This window comes from Adiantum capillus-veneris, chromosome 24 (assembly GCF_014529385.1).
Source record: "Adiantum capillus-veneris isolate H3 chromosome 24, ASM1452938v2, whole genome shotgun sequence".
NCBI classification, from domain to species: Eukaryota; Viridiplantae; Streptophyta; class Polypodiopsida; order Polypodiales; family Pteridaceae; genus Adiantum; species Adiantum capillus-veneris.
Genome location: NC_140954.1, coordinates 106,914,296 through 106,932,858, shown reverse-complemented (window position 1 = coordinate 106,932,858; position 18,563 = coordinate 106,914,296). Strand labels below are relative to the sequence as shown.

The following is an 18,563-nucleotide window of genomic DNA, read 5'->3' as shown; positions in this document are numbered from 1 at the left end:
GGAGTTTGCAGAGCTTGGAGCTTTTGAGAGATTAGTAGATAGCGACAACCCCTTTGATTTACAGCATTTTTCAGGTATATTTTTTAAATTTTCAGTAAATACTAACTTTTTTTTTTGTGTTATGCCAGACTTGTGTGGTGCACTAGTTTTGACTCTCACCACAAAGTTGGCTTGCAACTCGTAGGCCACTTCGTGGTGTGTAGCCATATGGCTCACTCCAAAGGTGTGTAGAATATAGTCTCCTTTCCCGTGGTGTGTAGTTATATGACTCACTCCAGGAAAGGCTTAGGGCAAATTTAGATTCTCACTCATATGGTGTAGTAGTATATCTCTCACCATAGAGATGAGTTAGGATTAGAGGTCGACTTGTGGAGTGTAGTAGGCATGATGCTACATCTCTCACTTCAGAGTGGCCTATAAAATTTACAATCTTAAAGTAAATCATTGTTGATTATTCTACATAGAAGCATAAAGATTAACATTCGTCATTTTAAGAGTGCAGAGATGCATACTTTATGCCCTCTTCATCTTAATGTGACGTTAGTTATTTTTGTGCTTCTATTTCTATAGTAACATCATTGTTCATCAGCAGATGACTTGGTGTTACTCTGAACGTAGATATATACAACAATTGATTTACATCTGAGATTGTTGAGCTGTTTGCTGATGGTTGTGCTGTGCGTTCCACACAATCCATTAGAAATAGCTTATAAAATTTACAAGTTTAGATTAAGTTTTTCTGTCATATGTGCTACACAGAAACACAAGCGTTACCACTCGTTATATTAAGAGTGAATAGATGCATATTTTCATGCCCTCTTCATCTTAATGTGACATATTGGTTACTCGTGTGTTTCATATTCCAAAAGAACATCATTTTTCATCATTAAATGACTTGGTGTTGTTTTGAACGTAAACGCATACGATAGGTAACTTACATCTGCAATTGTTAATTTATCCACTGATAATTGTGTTGTGAGTTCCACACACTTTATCAGGGATTAGATTGATAAAAACTATCAATCTATTTTACAACAACATCCAGGACTTGTGCTGAGAATATCTCACACTAGCTGAGTTGTTCACATGTACGATTTTCCAATCCTTTAGATGTGATTTCTTTCATCATCTCACACTTTTGCACATAGCAAGGTCCAGTTCTTGTGCTGAGAGCATCTCACACTCCTGGCCTCTCTCTCTCTCTCTCTCTCTCTCTCTCTCTCTCTCTCTCTCTCTCTCTCTCTCTCTCTCTCTCTCTCTCTCTCTCTCTCTCTCTCTCTCTCTCTCTCTCTATAATTTAATTTTCATGGTCGATTCTCACAATGTGGTTTGTAATCATAAGATTTTCTCTTTAATTTGCAATAATTTAATATTGTTTAATAAATTTGTATCATCATTTAAAATATATAGGGTTAACACTCATTATATAATAACTATGTTACTATGGTGTACAATCTTTTCGTAAGATTCTTAATTTATAATTTTGTCATGCAGATATGGCAGACACAAAGCTAGCAAAACATCAACGAAAGTTCATCTCCGAAGTGATTGTGAGACACTTTCATTACATGTGAGAGGCAGAGATTAGGCGTTGTTTAAACCCTGTCGCTCCGGAGCATTTTTATCAGCTTATAGAGACTCTGACCAAGTCTATGTTTGAGCAGCTCCAGGCAGATTTTTCACCAACTATTTTTGGCATAGCCCTCCTGAGATCAGGTGCTTTAGTAAACATGGTCAAACAAACCATTGGACATATCATGAAAACCTTTCAAGAACTGAAAAATCCTGCAATTACTTCCTTGCCAAACATAGCTGAGCGCATACATCTTGTGCAACAGCTTTATACGGAGTTCAAGAGCAAGAAAAAGTTAGAAAGTGCAGCAAAGCGTGCAAGAGTGGAAGCCAGCTCTTTCAAAGCTACTGTTGAACCAAAAATTCTTCTTAGAACAGAGCCTGCAGCATCATCCGTTACTGCATTAGACCTCTCTCAGCTACCACCTATTTTACACCTTCTACCCGACACAGCCGTCTTCAATATCCAAGCTCCACAGCTGGGAGAGGGAAGATGGGCACATGTGAAGCATGTGGGTGTCACACATCCCGCTTTCAAAGATTAAGTGTATGCTGAAAAAGTGTTCAAAGTACACTTACATGGGCCCACCATGGAGCAACAGGTCAAAGACGAAGCAACAATTTTGGATATTTCACATCGTGGTATTATCTACCCTCTTGCCATGGTCCACCACGTGGAGTGACCTATGCTCATTTCACGATTTTGGAATGGCAGCCATGTGGAGCAATGGATAAAAGAATGCATTGTAAATGTCAGCCAGCCTGTCATTCGCGATTACGTACTCACTGCAGGAACAGTAGAGCTATTCTAGGAGAATATTCTGCAGATCATCAATGCTCTCCTCCAAACTCTGAAGTATATACATATGCATAACTACCGCCACAATGATCTACACTCTCGCAATATGATGCTGCATTTTGGCGAAAAAGGTGTTTATGGATTGGGGTTCATGCACCAAAACAAATACGACAGTCGGTTTTCCTCCTCTACGCGATATGCAGACAGAAACTAGAAAACAATATGAGAGAGATTATCCATGGGCAGCCCTCGAATGTATATCTAGTAATCCTCCCTCCTGGACCAAAGCTATGGATATTTATTCCATGTGTCATACATGTAAACGCATTTTGAAGTTCTTACCAGAGCGCCAAGAACAAAGCAAGAGACATTTTTTGAGTAATGTACTTGCTCATCTTGAAAGAGGCAACGTGTTCACCCCAAAACTTGGCCTAATGCTTTTCATCTCTCCTTATGTTTAAATGGTGTCCATAGAGTGGGTTACAACATTGTAATGACATCTGGCTTATGACCAGTTGATGATTAATGAAAACACAGTCTCATGATTTCATCATTGTTTTACTTTTGGTGTCAGATTTAATTGTATGTTTAATTGAGAAAAAATTCTTTGTTTGTCATTCGATATACTGTCCAATGTCAAATTAATTGAATGGGTATTTAAAAGTAATGACATGTTCACCTGATATGCAGATATTGAAGAAGATCTCAACCACGCTGAAGCTCAGGCAATTCTTAAAGAAGAACAAGTTAGATGTGGACAAGCAGATCTATCTACTATTGCCAACATTGAAGAAGATGAATCTAAGCTGCAGGGCAAACCATTAACCCTTAAAGAGTGCAAAAAGCTTTGCCCTAATCACTTTGTACGCCATCAACTATTTCAAATAAGTGGCAATGCAAAAGATACAGGTCCGTAAAAGATCTCTAATTTGCAACATAAAGGACTGGCATGTGTATTGCTGCAAAGGTTTATACGACAAGAGAGATGCCTACTAAAGAACAACCAAGTAGCAATTTACTTTATCCAGAAATGCTATATTCGATATGTTTTGCTGAAGAGAGTGGATTGGTCAGATCGTCCAGGCACCACTAGCGTTGGACGTGGACCCATTGCAGAAAAGGTGGCAGCACGCAATGCAAATAATCCAATAACTCCTCGCAAGCGTCGTATTGTTTTACTTCTTGAAGAGTCAGAAACACTGACTGAATTAGCTAGCCAAGGACAAGACCTTGCCAGCCAAGGAGAAACACTGGACATGCTTCGTGGCCGGATTCTTGAGCTTGAAATAGAGTTAAGTGATGCACAAGAAAAGATTCAACAATGTGAATCATTGTATGGACCTTTGCCAGATGATACTACCACTTCACATAAAGATGTTGCTGAACCATCCCCTGAGCTAGGAATTACAGATTTTACCATAGACAAACTTATAGCAAATCTATCAAACTCATAAGTCACTCAGAAGATTTTTTTAATCTCAAAATTATATCAAACTCTTTTCGATTGAGTAATTTCCCAGAACCTTGTTGTAATTTCAAACCTACATCGACTTTATGTAATTTTCATTCGACAAGATATTATCGGCAATTTATTATTTTCAACTGAAGAGACCACATCTCTTAATTGTGTATATATTTGAGTGTGAGTGAATATATGTGTCTGAGAGAGAGAGAGAGAGAGAGAGAGAGAGAGAGAGAGAGAGAGAGAGAGAGAGAGAGAGAGAGAGAGAGAGGTTTTGATGTGAATGACAACGAGATAACACTTTCTTTCATCATATACAAAAACTTGTTGAGTAAGTATTACAATGGTACTCTCACAAATCATCTCCATCTTCAAAAACTACAACCATATCATCTACTTCTTCCATATCTGAGCATTCTGAAACTATCTCCCATTCCATATCATCATCATCATCAACTTCTGCAGAAATAGCTTCATGCGTTTGGAAGACTCCATATTGCTTTTGAGCGGCTCTAGTTGCAATGTTTTAAGGTTTATAAATAAGTCTCATATTGCAAAAAACATACACCAAATCAGCAGCCCATTTAGTATGAAGTTTGTTTCGCTTTTTAGTGTGCACAAAGTCAAATGCTAACCTGTTTCGCTCACAACTTCCACTTGATGCAGCTACTGATAAAAGTCTAACTGCACTGTGTTGCAGCTCCACTTTCTCTCCACCATACTCCTTCCACCATAAATATGCACTTGTTTTGCCAATGGAATCTATATGCCACGGATCCTGAAACATACCAGTTCTGTTGGCATAATCTACTCGCTGATGAAAAGATGCTTTTCCATCTTCGTGCCCTAAGAGTTGGGAGCACACTGTTTTGAAGTCGGACATAACTTCTTTGTTGGCAGATTGCTGATGCATTTGAAACATAGGATCCAATACAAAATCCACACCATGCAATGGTGTATGCAACTACACCCAACGCTTGTTAACAATTGTAATCATGGTAGCTTTATCCTTTGTACCAAAACTGACATTTTCTCTTAGCTTGCGTATAGCCTCTGACATATACCAGTAGACTCGACCAAAAATAAAAGAATTTGTGTCAACTGCTCTCAAAATATCTACAAATGGCTTTGACATAGTTACTATTCTTTCTACATTACGCCAAAAGACTGGCGAGTTTACTATTTGTGCACATCGACCAGCTGCTTCCTGATAACTTGGATATTTGTTGAGCCATCCATCCCATCTTTTTCCTGCTAAGGTTTCCATCAATGCAGGCTTCAACTCTTGCAAAGCAGCAAGAACATAGTATGCCGTAGCAAACCTTGTCGCGCAAAATATTTGCAAATCTTTATTTGGTGACTTGGTTCGAAAAAGAGCATACGAAAATTGATGCTCTCTAATGAATTTCACCACATGATTTGCATCCAATAAAGTTTGCTTCACACATGCCATTTTACCAATATCTTTTAAAAGCAAATTTAAAGTGTGAGCTGCACATGGTACCCAAGAAATCTCCGGATACTTGACTTGAATAGCTCTTCCTGCTCCTTTGTAGTTGGCCGCATTATCTGTGACAATAGCAGTCACATTCTTTGGTTCACCTGCCTTTGCAATTGCACGCTCATACACCCCTGCTAGGTAGGTGATAGTCTTATCTTTCAATGAGCTATCAATTGCTTCCACGAACATAGCCCCTCTATGGTTAATAAGCATTACATTGATTAAAGGTTTTTTCTGACAGTTAGTCCATCCATCCAGTGCTATGGTGCATCCATATGCTGGAACAAACTCTAGCACTGTGCGTTTGAGAATGGCTTCATTACTGTCTCTGACTTTATCAAGATATTCAGTTCGCATCTTGTTATAGTCAGGAAGCACAAATCCTTTTTTGGTTGTACTCATCAAAGCATCTTGAAATATTGGATTGCGCATAGCATTGAACGATATGCCACACACAAAAAATGCTTGTGTCCATTTTAAATGCAACTCAAGCAACCATTGTTTACCTAATGCTTCAGGCATTGTCTATCCATTGGATGATGCTCTGCTGGGTTTGCTTGTACTAGGAACTCCTCCTGATGTAGAAGCATGTCCATGAAGAGGTTTCAATTGAGAACTCTGATCGTTTACTTGAGTGGTACACACCTCTTGTGTTGCCTCATTGCATACAGATGGCTCAATATTCGCATGAATATCTTTAGAAACATCACCTTTATGTTTAGCTGCAAAAATCAACTTCACTTTGCGAGAATACATGGCAAATTTTTCATGAATATCTTTTGGTGGTGCCCCGCACTTTTCAACATTGCCAAGGACTTTAAATAAATGCTCTTTAATTCTGGCTGCATTACCACTGAACTCGTGGCCATAAGATTTACATTTAAATCGAGATGTATTTCTCCCAGCTTTCAACTCATGCACATAACTCCACTCTTGTCCTTTCACCATGATGCACAAAAGTAATTTGCTAGTAAAAACAAAGTCAATGATCATTTTCATAATCAAAATCAATTTAAACATTCAATTAATTTAACTAACAATGATTGAACAAAATTAAAATAATTAAAAACAATGATTGAACAAAAATACAATAATAAAAAACAATACCATTGGATTACATATAAATTGCATCGATTTATCTAAAGTGCAAGCTTGTAGCTTTAACACATTACGATAATCAATAATTACAATTAAATCAAGTATTAAAATGATTATCATTATAAATTGTTATACCTACAAGAGCTATAAGTGACATTTTTAAATGTCAAAACGATAATCACTTACAATACTTGATAATTATCGTATCTATGTAAAGTGCGAACAAAAAGTTCTTACACTTTACCATAGAATTTTAAGCGATTATCTATCCACAATGCGAGCATGTGTATGCTCTCACACAGTACGGTAGATTTTAGAGTCCAAATAAAGATAAGAGAATATCAATATTTTTGGACATGTTTTTCCTAAATTTTTACTCTAGCGGGAGCATAGCAGTGTGAATAGCTCTACACAAAACATAAAAATATAATTTTGTTTCATTATATTCATTTTGAAGTGAGAGAAAATCTCTACACATCAAAGTTGAACTTTAGATTACATAAAATTAATTTTTATATAATTATATTTTTAAACTAATTATCTCATGTGAGAGTACACTCTACACACAACGATAATATCCTAATTTTTTTAATTAGTCACTTTCAAGTGTCAATTAATTGAACACATTGACAAGTGATTCTTATAATTACATTTTGTATCAGGTGAGAGATTATACTCTTCACAAAATATAAACTTTCAACTATCTACTAATTTTTTCAAAACAAATTCATAAATTTGAATCACAAAACTTAAAAGCCATTGAATTTTAATTTTTACCTAATTCAAATTGTTTTATTTTTTTACATATTACTCTTTTGATTGTTTGGTGAGAATACTCACATGGAAAACATTGACTGTGAATGATGGTGTGAAGGCTGTCGCGTGTTGCTATATATACTAACATATTCGATCGTTATTATTTTAGATCAAAATTAATTTCATTCAAAAATGATTTCGTTCGAAAATAAGTTTGATCGAAAAACCAAGAAGTTATACGTTTGGCCGTGTATGCTGATGTGGCACCGTATAATACGGCCGTATAATTTTAAAAAACGAATAATATGCCCATTATTCGCATATTATACGTCTCCCGAATAATGAAGAATGCAACTTAGACCGGCACCTACTAGTGTTGTCCCTATTGGGCAAATACTTTAATCAGTCTCCAATGAGTGCATCTATTGAAAAATGCCCAGAGTTTGCTAGCCCTGGCTCTATTGGGAAAATCCCACAATTGGTGTGCATCCAAGAGAGGACATCCCGGGCAGGAAGTGCTTCAAGAAATCATGTGGTGCCTTCTAAAGTACACCACATTTCAGCATTTTTATAGTGCCATGTGCCTTGCAAATTACTAGCGTATGTGATTGAATGTGGAGAGAGCCCTCGCTTTGTATTCACTAAAACCAGCCTAGTGCTTTTTGGCCCTTCTCTTGTGAGTCAAATCTTGAAATCAGTGCATTGCAAGAATGAACTCCTGGCTACGAAGCTCCTCAAGCACTTTTTGTGCATTCTAAAAGAAGTACACTATAGTTGACAAATGTGTAGACCAAAGCATTCCCAAACAATATCTCTTTTCCCAACAGCCCCTAGCAAAATATATCATCATGAATTCTTTTTCCAATATCAGCCTCCCCTCAAGATGCAAGCGCAAATGATTGCCTATGGAGAGAGACCCTCACTTTGCATCCACAGAAAATAACCAAGAGCTTCTTGGTCCCTTCCTGGATTGGGCATATCCCATGGTTAGTGTGTTCCAAGGGACACCCTTCCTGAGAAGTACACCACATTGGACCTACATATCCACCAAGCAGTTCCCAAGCACAACCTCTTCATCAACAACCCCTGACTAACAATATCATTGTGAAATTGTTTTCCCATATCAGCCTCTTGTGTAGTGCAACATGCCTTCAAGATTACCTCACTTTTCATCCACCAAAATAAGCCCAATACTACCTAGGTGTTGACCCAATGGGACATATCCCATAATTAGTGTGCTTCAAGGGACACCATTCTGGAGAGGTACCCTCACTCTTCATTCAGTACAAATGGCCGAGGTCTTCTTGGCCCTGCCTCTATTGGGCATATCTCACAATCAATGCATTTCAAGAGTCAAAGAACAATTGATGAACATATCCACAAAGGCACTGTCAAGTATGACCTCTTTTTTCAACAGTCCATGACTAACCATATCACCATCATGAATTCTTTTGCCTATATGAGCATCTTGCAAAACACAGGTGATTACATTTGAGGAGACACCCTCACTACACAATCGCATGTAGTGCCACATGCCTTCAAGATTGTATATGTAGAGATCCTAGCAGTACTTGGGATTTGCCCCAATGGACATATCCCATAATTAGTGTGTTGTAAGGGATGACATCTGGGGAGAGATCTTTCGGAAGTACACCATAGTTGACATAAATTTCCCATATATTTCCACCAAGGCTTTCTCAAGCACGGCCATTTTCATCAACAACCCTAGGCTAAAAACATCATCGTAAATTCTTTTCCCAATATTAGTCTCTTGTGTATTTCCACATGCCTTCAATATGCAATAGACCCTCACTTTGTATCCATCAAAAACAACCTAGACCTTCTTGACTTCTGTACCTATTGGACAATCCATAATTTTAGTGTGCTATAAGGGACATTATTCTAGACAAAGAGATCTTAGAGCACGTTTTGTGCTTTTTGGCCTGCACCACATCTAGCATATATTTAACCAAGGCATTCCCAAGAATGATGTGTTTTCTCAACAACCCTTGACTAACAATATTTTCATGAGATTTTTTTGCCACATCAACGTTTTGACTAGTACCACATGCATTCAAGATGTAATTGCACGTGATTGCGTCTGGAGAATTTCCCTCGCTTTGCAAATCCTAGAGCTTGTTGGCCCTGACCTTTTGCACAAACCCCACAATCAGTGTGCATCCCAAGGGACAACCTCTTGGGCATATCCCATGATAAGCTTGTTGTAAGGGACATCCTTCTTGAGAAGTACACCACAATTGACCTACATGCCCACCAAGCTGTTCCCAAGCACAACCTCTTCATCAACAACCCTTGACTAATAATATCATCGTGATATCTTTTACCCATATTATTAGTATCTTGTATAGTGCCACATGCCTTCAAGATTGCATATGAAGAGAGACCCTCACTTTCCATCCAACAAAAATAGCCCAGTGCTACTTGGGCTCTACCCCAATTAGACATATCCCATAATTAGTGTGGTGAAGGGATGCCATTTTGGAGAGACACCCTTGTTCTGCATTCACTAGAAATGGGTGAGGGCTTTTTGGCCTTGCCTTTGTTGGGCATATCGCACAATTAATGCACTTCAAGATTAATAGAACAAATCATAGAACATATGGACGAAGGCATTGCCAAGCATGCCTCGTTTTTCAACAGCCCATGACTAACAACAATTGAGCATCTTGCGTAACACAGATAATTTCATATGGAGAGACACCCTCACTTTGCACCCACAAAAACTTGCCTCTGCTAAGAAATGCCCAGAGTTTTCTAGCCTTGCCCCTATTGGGAAAATCCCACAATCTGTGTGCATTCCAAGAGAGGACATCTCGGACAGGAAGCACTTTAAGCAATTATGTGGTGCCTTCGGAAGTTGTTGGGGTTCTTCAACACACACAGAACTTAGGTGTTGACAACATGTCACACACACTAAAGACAGAGTTAGACAAAGGCAAACATATCCAACTCATCAGCATTTCACCATTCACCAGATTCCGACACAGCAGACTGAAGAACAAAACATGAATCATAAAGGCAAGAGACTACACAATTTGATTCATCTTCGTCCAAAGATAACTTCCATTTTAGCCAAAAATTACATACTCGCGTGAACCAGCATGACCTTATAACAGTTACATCGGATTGACCAAAATACAACTTATCAAGATTCTGACTCACTAAGATCCGACTGACTAAGAGTTGATTGACTAAACATAAGTACAAGTACTGATCTGGTGCAGGGTCAACACGTGGCACAGCCTAGTGGTGGATTTCCTTGAAATCCGTCTTGGATCCACAATCCCTTGATCTGCATATTCTGCACCATCAACATTACTCTCTACACTGGTTTAGCTTTATTCTGAGCCTCCACATCTGGCGTAGCCATACCCTGCTCTTCAACTACTGACTCAGGTGCCACTATCCCAACAGATACAGTTTCCACTGCTTCAAGCACTTCAACCTGCTGATCAACCTACTGTTTCATCTCTGCATCATCCTTCAAATCTTGACCTTCCTCAATATGTTCCTCCAACTGAACATAAACCATATCCCCTTGCAAATCTTTCATCTTTAAATCCTGAGCTATTTTGAACCACATGTCTCTGTCCTTTTTTACATCCTCTAACTCCTGCAGTAATTCACCCTCGTGCTCACACTACAACACTAAATGAAGACATCGACGCGTCTATATCGACGGCCATGCTTTTCCACGTGTATATCAATGACATTCGCGGGCGTCGCTATACGCGTCGCTATACACGTCGCAGTGTGCGTCGATATACGCGTGGAAAGGCTTTATTTGCCACGCATATAGCGACGCGTATATCGACGCAAAAAAAATTGGGGGAAAAAAGCGAAACCCTCGCACAGGGGCCATTTTCGCCTGCTTGGGTCTTGGCCGAAACCTGCTGCGCAGGTATTATGTCCATCTCCACCCTCCCCAACCCCTCTCTCTCTCTCTCTCTCTCTCTCTCTCTCTCTCTCTCTCTCTCTTTCCTACACACACACACACACAATGTAGAGGGAGAGAGAGAGAGAGAGAGAGAGAGAGAGAGAGAGAGAGAGAGAGGGGTTATGTCCATCTCCACCCTCCCCAACCTCTCTCTCTCTCTCTCTCTCTCTCTCTCTCTCTCTTTCCTACACACACAATGTAGAGGGAGAGAGAGAGAGAGAGAGAGAGAGAGAGAGAGAGAGAGATAACTGTGTGTGTGTGTGTGTGTAAGAAAGAGAGAGAGAGCGGTGTGTGTGTGTGTAGGAAAGAGAGAGAGAGAGAGAGAGAGAGAGAGAGAGAGAGAGAAATGTGTGTGCGTGTGTGTGTAGGTAATCAAAGAGAGAGAGAGAGAGAGAGAGAGAGAGAGAGAGAGAGAGAGAGAGAGAGAGAGAGAGAGAGAGAGAGAGAGAGAGAATTAATATATGCTTAGGAAATTAAAATTAAAGAAAAAAAAATTAAAGAGAGAAATGAAATGAAATGTTATATTAACGTCTTCGAAAGGCCAAAGTGACCTATGAGACATGAGACAAGAAAGTTACAATGTGATGGATCTGATACAAAGTCAGAGTAAGAAGATGACAAAATGAAATATTATGGAATCCTAAACTGCTGGGTGTGGACTAAACGGCTAAACGAGCTAGTTGGGATAGGTAGATCCTCCATGGTCAGTACTCTGACCGGGCGTTGTGCATGTCGAGCCAAAGTGACCTAGCTAGATCCTCTGATGCAGCCTCTGTGGATGTTGTGTGGTCCTCCACAGTCGTGGGCATCTAGATCTCCCTAGATCAGTCGCTCGTTCGATCATTAGAGAGATAGGGAATGAGAGAGCGAGAGAGAGAGAGAGGTAAGTAGAGAGAGAGAGAGAGAGAAAGAGAGAGAGAGATAGAGAAAGAGAGTTATATATATATATATATATATATATATATATATATATATATATCGAGAGAGAGAGAGAGAGGGAAGTGGAGCTCCAAGAGTTATGGCAGAGAAATAGGAAAATAGAGAAAGAGAGATAGCGAGAGCGAGATTGAGAGAGAGAGAGAGAAAGAGAGATAGCGAGAGCGAGATCGAGAGAGAAAGAACGAGAGATAGGGTACGTAGACAGAGAAGAAACTATGGAACTAAAAGATGCAAAGGGGTTTTTCCTGCTACATGCATTGCCATGTACACCTGGGAGTGCACGTATGTGTCTACCCATATAGGATTTGACCAATAAAGACGAGATCTTGACCCGGTGGTCCTGATCTCCGTACACCTCTGGACCGAGGTGTACGGAGATTGGGCAAGACTAGAGAATGCGAGGTAGTTTACATTGTGAGGAGTATATATATATATATATATATATATTAAAACAACATTCATAATCATTGTAGATGGCAACGTCATCAACTAACATGGAGGAAAAGATTGCATGCTCGTGCACGCTCTGCAAGTATCAAATCCTGCGCAAGTGTAGGATATGTAATGAGCATGTGCACAAGTACGGAGAGTTTGCTAGAGAAACCGTACAGAATCTGCGATACGACTCCTACGGAACGGGCATTGATTTCCGCGACATAGCACCTACATCCGAGAGAGAGAGAAAAAAGATTATGCGTGAAGGTCCGACCAATATAGAGCCACGGATGGAAGCAGAAAAGGGCTTACAGACAAAAGACGATGGCATGGAGGAGATGCTGGATGCCTTCTTCTAGACAAGCGAGGAGAACGTGAACGAAGCAGCACCAGAAGCCATGCGCCTATCTCCTGAAGACATGTTGAGGAAGTTGGCACGTCAACCAATCTATGAAGGCGCCAAAATATATGTGCTTCGTACTTGTCTGGAGTTTTTGAATCTTTAGTCAGTGTACGGGTGGTGAGATGAAACCGTCACTTCTTTGTTTAGGTACATAGGCTGCTGATTCAAAGTCTTGGAGGCACATTGAAGATACCTGGCCACATTTTAAGAGTGAACCATGAAATTTGCGTTTGGGCATGGCAATGGATGGAGTCAATCCATTTGTCTTGAGAAGCTCGTCATGGAACACTTGGCCTGTGTGCCTTATCAATTACAACCTCCCGCCGTGGCTTGCTATCAAGAAGGGTCATTTGATTTTAAGCTTGATTGTACCTGGTAAGTTCAAGGCAAAAAACATGGATGTTTATCTAGATCCACTAGTTGACGAGCTCCAGGAGTTATTGCATGGGATCGACATAGCAAATGCGGTTGAACTAGTAGGACAACAACATGCAAGGATCCATAGACTTCTTATGTGGACTATGCATGATTGGCCAGGATACGGAGAAGCTTCTAGTAATGGTTATTGATTTACAAAATTCTCGCTATTCGCAAGCCCTTTTCCTTGGCCTAATTCATGCTTTGATATATGCAGGACTAACAACTTCGGGATATAATGCATGTCCAATTTGCGGGCAGTCTTTGGATGTGCGCCATTCTACCTCTCTTTGAAAGACAATTTATCAAGGCCACCACCGTTATCTTCGAGATGGCCATCACTTGCGCGAAGGCCAGCTTGGTCGCGTCGAATGTTGTCCTATGCATGTACAAGAGTGGCGTCGCCGATGGGAGCAACATGAGGGGAAACCTGTTCCAGGAATGAAACGTTTGTCCATTCTCCATACGTTGCCGTACTGGGGTGATCTACTAATTAACCATTTGCTGGATCCAATGCATATATTCAAGAATGTGGGAGAGCTCCTCTGGAAGACAATCATGGGAATGAAAGACAATCGAGCTTCACGAGATGATTTGCAGTCGGTTGGAAAGATGCCAGAGCTGTGGCCTTTCACCAATGCAGCTGGTCAAACAAAACTTCCAAGAGCGCCATGGGTATTGCTAAAAAACGAAGAGCGACAAGTGAAAATGGTGATTTCAGAGTTCAGGACGCCAACAGGATATATGCGATGTCTCAAGACAGCATTCACCCGTGACAATCAACTGTCAGGGTTGAAATCGCACGACTGGCATAAGTTCTTGCAATTCATTCTTCCAATTGAGATCAAGGGGTGTTTAACAGAGGAAGTGCAGACCTGCATATACAAGATTTCAGAGCTAGTGCGGTGGATCTCTTCCAAGGAGACACGGGAGGAATCTATTGCAGTCGCAAGGGCTAACTCCATTGAGGCAGTTTGCATGATTGAGAAGTATCTACCCACGAGTTGCCTAACTATCCAAATGCACTTGCTCGTCCATGTAGTAGATGAGGTTGCAGTGGCAGGTACAGTCCACAGCCGTTGGATGTTCTTTCTAGAGCGGTTCATGAAAACACTTAAGGGTTTTGTTCACCAAAAAGCGTGTCCAGAGGGGAGCATGGCAGAAGGATGGCTGGTGCAAGAGTCTCTTGTATTGACGACCGAATTTCTATCCGTTTCTGACCCAAAAATGCCTCGACTGTGGAGCGATGAGGAGGATGCAAGACTGGTGGGAGAGGAGCCGCAAGGGCAAGGGGTGCCGAAGAAAATGAACCTGGCCATGCAAGAAAAGATCATGAAGTTTTGTATACTAAATTCAGCACCGATGCAAAAATGGCTTGAAAGGTACGAAGAAGAGAAAGAGAGACGCAATCTAGAGCGACAGGATTTCAGGCAGAGTCGAACGACTAGAGGCTTACCCTTGCCAAACTATCTCGCTCCTCTACCTGAATTCCCTACAATGGCATGGTTGGACAAGACAGTGAGAGCAGCTCGACAGATCGAAGAACCCATATCTCTAGAAGAGGAAGAGCTGGCTATTGGATGTGACTGGAAGTATCATACATACCACTGTGGTCACATGGAAAGCATTTCAGAACACAACAAATTGACAGCAGAAGAAACACATTTGACAGTGGGGTAATGGTTAGTTTCATGCAAAAGAGCAGGGCCAATGCTAGAGACACGAATGAGAGCACTAGCAACCTGGATTACTGTGGTCTGGTGTCAGATATCCTAAAAGTAAGCTTCAGGCGGTTTGAGATGTTTTTGTTGGATGTGAAGTGGTTCAAGGTGATTACTTCTGGTTGCAATGCAACGGTACGCAGAGATGGAAACAAACTTGTGCAAATAGATTCTACAAAGATTTGGACAGATGCGAGCGACACATTTGCTCTCCCCAAACATTGCGAGCAAGTGGTCTTTGTACCGGACCCTCGAGAGCGACAATGGTGGTTTGTGGTTTAGGTTGCTCCAAGAAATAAACAAGTATTTGAAGGGCAAGATCTCTTGGAGGAAAGTCAATCAGATGACGTCCATACTAGTGTGACATTAGATGAGATGGACGAAGGTATGGTAGAGGAACCTGAAAGCTATACAAGGGATGATGTAGACGAGCCAAAATTGACACTTGTAGATGAAGATGCAATGGATGAAGACAATCTGCCAGAACGAGTTGGGGCAGAGTTATGTTTGCAATTAGAGATAGGCGATGATACGGTGCAAGATCTTATCGATGATGACTCACTCGTCGAGGCCTAGGCCTGTAAGTGTTTATGTGAAGACTTTGATTTAAAATTAAGCTTAAAGTTAATTTAAACAACTGTGTTTTGATGCTTTATTTTACTTTCTTTGTGTAGACTTTAGTATGGTAGACGAGATTCTAGATCCCGCTTCCATGAGTGCAGATGCATTCATGGGCTTCACTACACGGATGACGCCTACTCAGATGAAGAGGCTTCTCAGTACTGGGTAGCCAGAGGCACGGGTACTACGCCTCCGGGCTTCACACCCGAGGGTCCGACGCCTAGGGGAGGGACGCCTACGGGGTTCAGGACGCCTATGGGTACGATGCCTTCTTCTCCCATCACGGCCGCTTCGACACCTAGGGGTGGGGCAGAGGCGGGTACATCCTCATCTCCGCAACACAGGCGCACTCATCGATCTTGATGATCGTCAGGTGGAGGTGGTGGTTGCTGTGGAGGAGGGTCCACAGATTCTTTGACCCCTCCTCGCTCACGACCCCCGTCCTACCCAGGCACACCTCTCGACACACCTCTTGGCACACCTCGGACACCTTGGGGGGCACACGATCCTAGTGCCTCCAAGCTCTATACTGTACGGGGAGATGGTTCTGTTGACATGGATAGAGTCCGGACTGAGATGCGACAGCGGATTCGTCGGCTCGTGGAGCTGCAATTTTCGACCAGCACTCTGACGTCTTGGGATTAGCAAGAAAAGGAAAAAGTCACTTACATAGTGGAGACCACCCTCAGAGAGTACCAGCCTGCTCCGGGTTCTTCCATTGTTCCGGTGCAGTGGATCAAGGGTGTTGCACGGGACACCCTGAAACATCGACGAGATGCAGCTCAGAAGGCTTTCACGACCGGCTCGCCGAAGCCTTCGGGCATCCCACACGAGAGGTGGCTGCAGATCACTGAGGATGAGCGGACAGCGGCCACGCAGTTCAGACAGCAGCGTGAGGCCGCCCAGGTACAACAGATGACTAGGGGGACATCTCATCTTGGCATCGGAGGCTTCGACACCTTTCGCTATGAGTTTGTGAGTTTCTAATCCAATCTTAACTATGGCGTTTTTTAAAACGCGATGAATCATGTATTCTTATTACTTTGATTTTTGTATAAACGCAGAATCCTGCGATGCATCGAGCTCAGACACGCGAGGAGGAGTCAGATGGATATCGTAGAGGTATCTATGAAGTACTTAATGGTCTTGAAGCTTCAGGAGAGCCTGTAGACTGGGAGGGCTTAGAGTCTCGCTGATCGCTTGAGGTGAGACGTTAATATGTGTGAGTTGATTTAATTAAGTCAGTATATGTGAAGTAATATCAATACTAATTTTGTGAGTTGTCCTATGTGCAGGTTGCAACACCTAGTCATTAGTGGACCAGATTTCATATATATGCTTTGTGAGACACAGACACGCTTCTGTGTCTCTTTTTTGTACAAACAGTTAGTGTTCAGACAGTTATTGTTTCCCTTATGGTTATGATTATTGTCATTGTCATTGTATAGACAGTTATTGTATCTCTTTCTGGTTATGCTTATGGTTATTGTTAATTTTGTTTATGGTTATGGTTATCTGCATTATGGTTTTGATCAAAGTGGTTATAGCCGGTTATGGTTTTAAGTTATGGTTATGCTTTTAAGTTATGGTTATGATTCGTTATGGTTATGCTTTTCAGTTGGTACGGTTGTCTTTCATTGGCCTTAAATCTCATGTGAGATCCTACATGGATAGCATGTAGGAGGCGTATACATGATATGGTTTTTTTTGAAAAGTTTATGTAAAAACAAAGGGAACTCTGACGAAATTTCTGCGCGTGGGAGCATGGTTGATATTTTGGTGCTGCTCGCTTTCTTGGGTAGAGGGCAGGAAGTTTGGCTGTGGCTGTGTCCATCTTTTAACTGGGGACCGGCCAGGCTACCTTCCCTCTGTCCAAGAATTTTTTTTTCTGCTATGGTCGTCGCTATGTGCGTGGCAATCTACGTCGCTATATGCGTGGAAATCTGTGTCTCTATACGCGTCTATACCTGCGTCGCAAATAGCGATTGGTTTCACAGCGACACGGATAGCAACGTGCATAGCGACGGGATGCGACGATAACACCTTTTTTTGTTGTAGTGTCACTTACAAATCCCTGCTTCATCATCTCATATGGATGCTTTATTGCTACAGGAAGTCTGTTCTTCATAGACTTCCAAACTTCTTGAACTGCTTGCAACAGCTGATCTTTCAAGACAAAAATTTCTCCCTCTAACATCCACATCCTCACCTTTTACTTGCTTCTCCAATTCTTGACATCCACATCCACATCATTGACATTGACATCCACATCTTCACCTTTTACTTGCTTCTCCAATTCTTGCAAAGGAATCAACCTCTGATGTAGCATTTGAACGTGAACCTGCAAATCAACATTAGTTTTTGACAAATGCTCCATTTCCTCATTCAATCTGGCATCTAACTTCATTGTCTAATCTCTGGACAGTCCCAAATACATTTTTATTCTTGAAACTTCTACATGATTCTTTTTCATCATATCCTCCAACTCTTTCTGATGTACTTCTTGAATCTAACCCACCTGCAAAGTCATAGCTTCCAACTCCATGTCCTTCTGCTTTACTTGCACTTTACCTACTGCTGAATCTGCAACCTGTTTAAGTTGCTCCCCCATTTGTACTTGCTGACCCAGCACAAATTCTTGCACCAACTTAAGCATCCTTATAGCATTGTCAGCATCTTCACATCTGCCTTCAGCTTTAAAAGATGTACTTGGAGTAGCAAATGCAAAATCTAAAGCTTTAGCAACACCCTACTCACCAGCACTTACCTTTCTCTTCTTGGACAAAGTAAATGTTTTGCCCAACCGTACTGGTGTTTGAACATCTGCAGGGACTTTTTGTGAGAAGACAGATAACTCATCAAAGTCTTGGAAGAAATCTGG

At 41.2% G+C, this 18,563-nt stretch overlaps 1 pseudogene; it reads left to right on the top strand.

Annotated features, from left to right (window-relative positions):
- The first annotated feature begins 8,608 nt into the window (after nt 1-8,608).
- On the top strand, nt 8,609-15,637 carry LOC147426913 (uncharacterized; annotated as a pseudogene).
- The last annotated feature ends 2,926 nt before the right edge of the window (nt 15,638-18,563 follow it).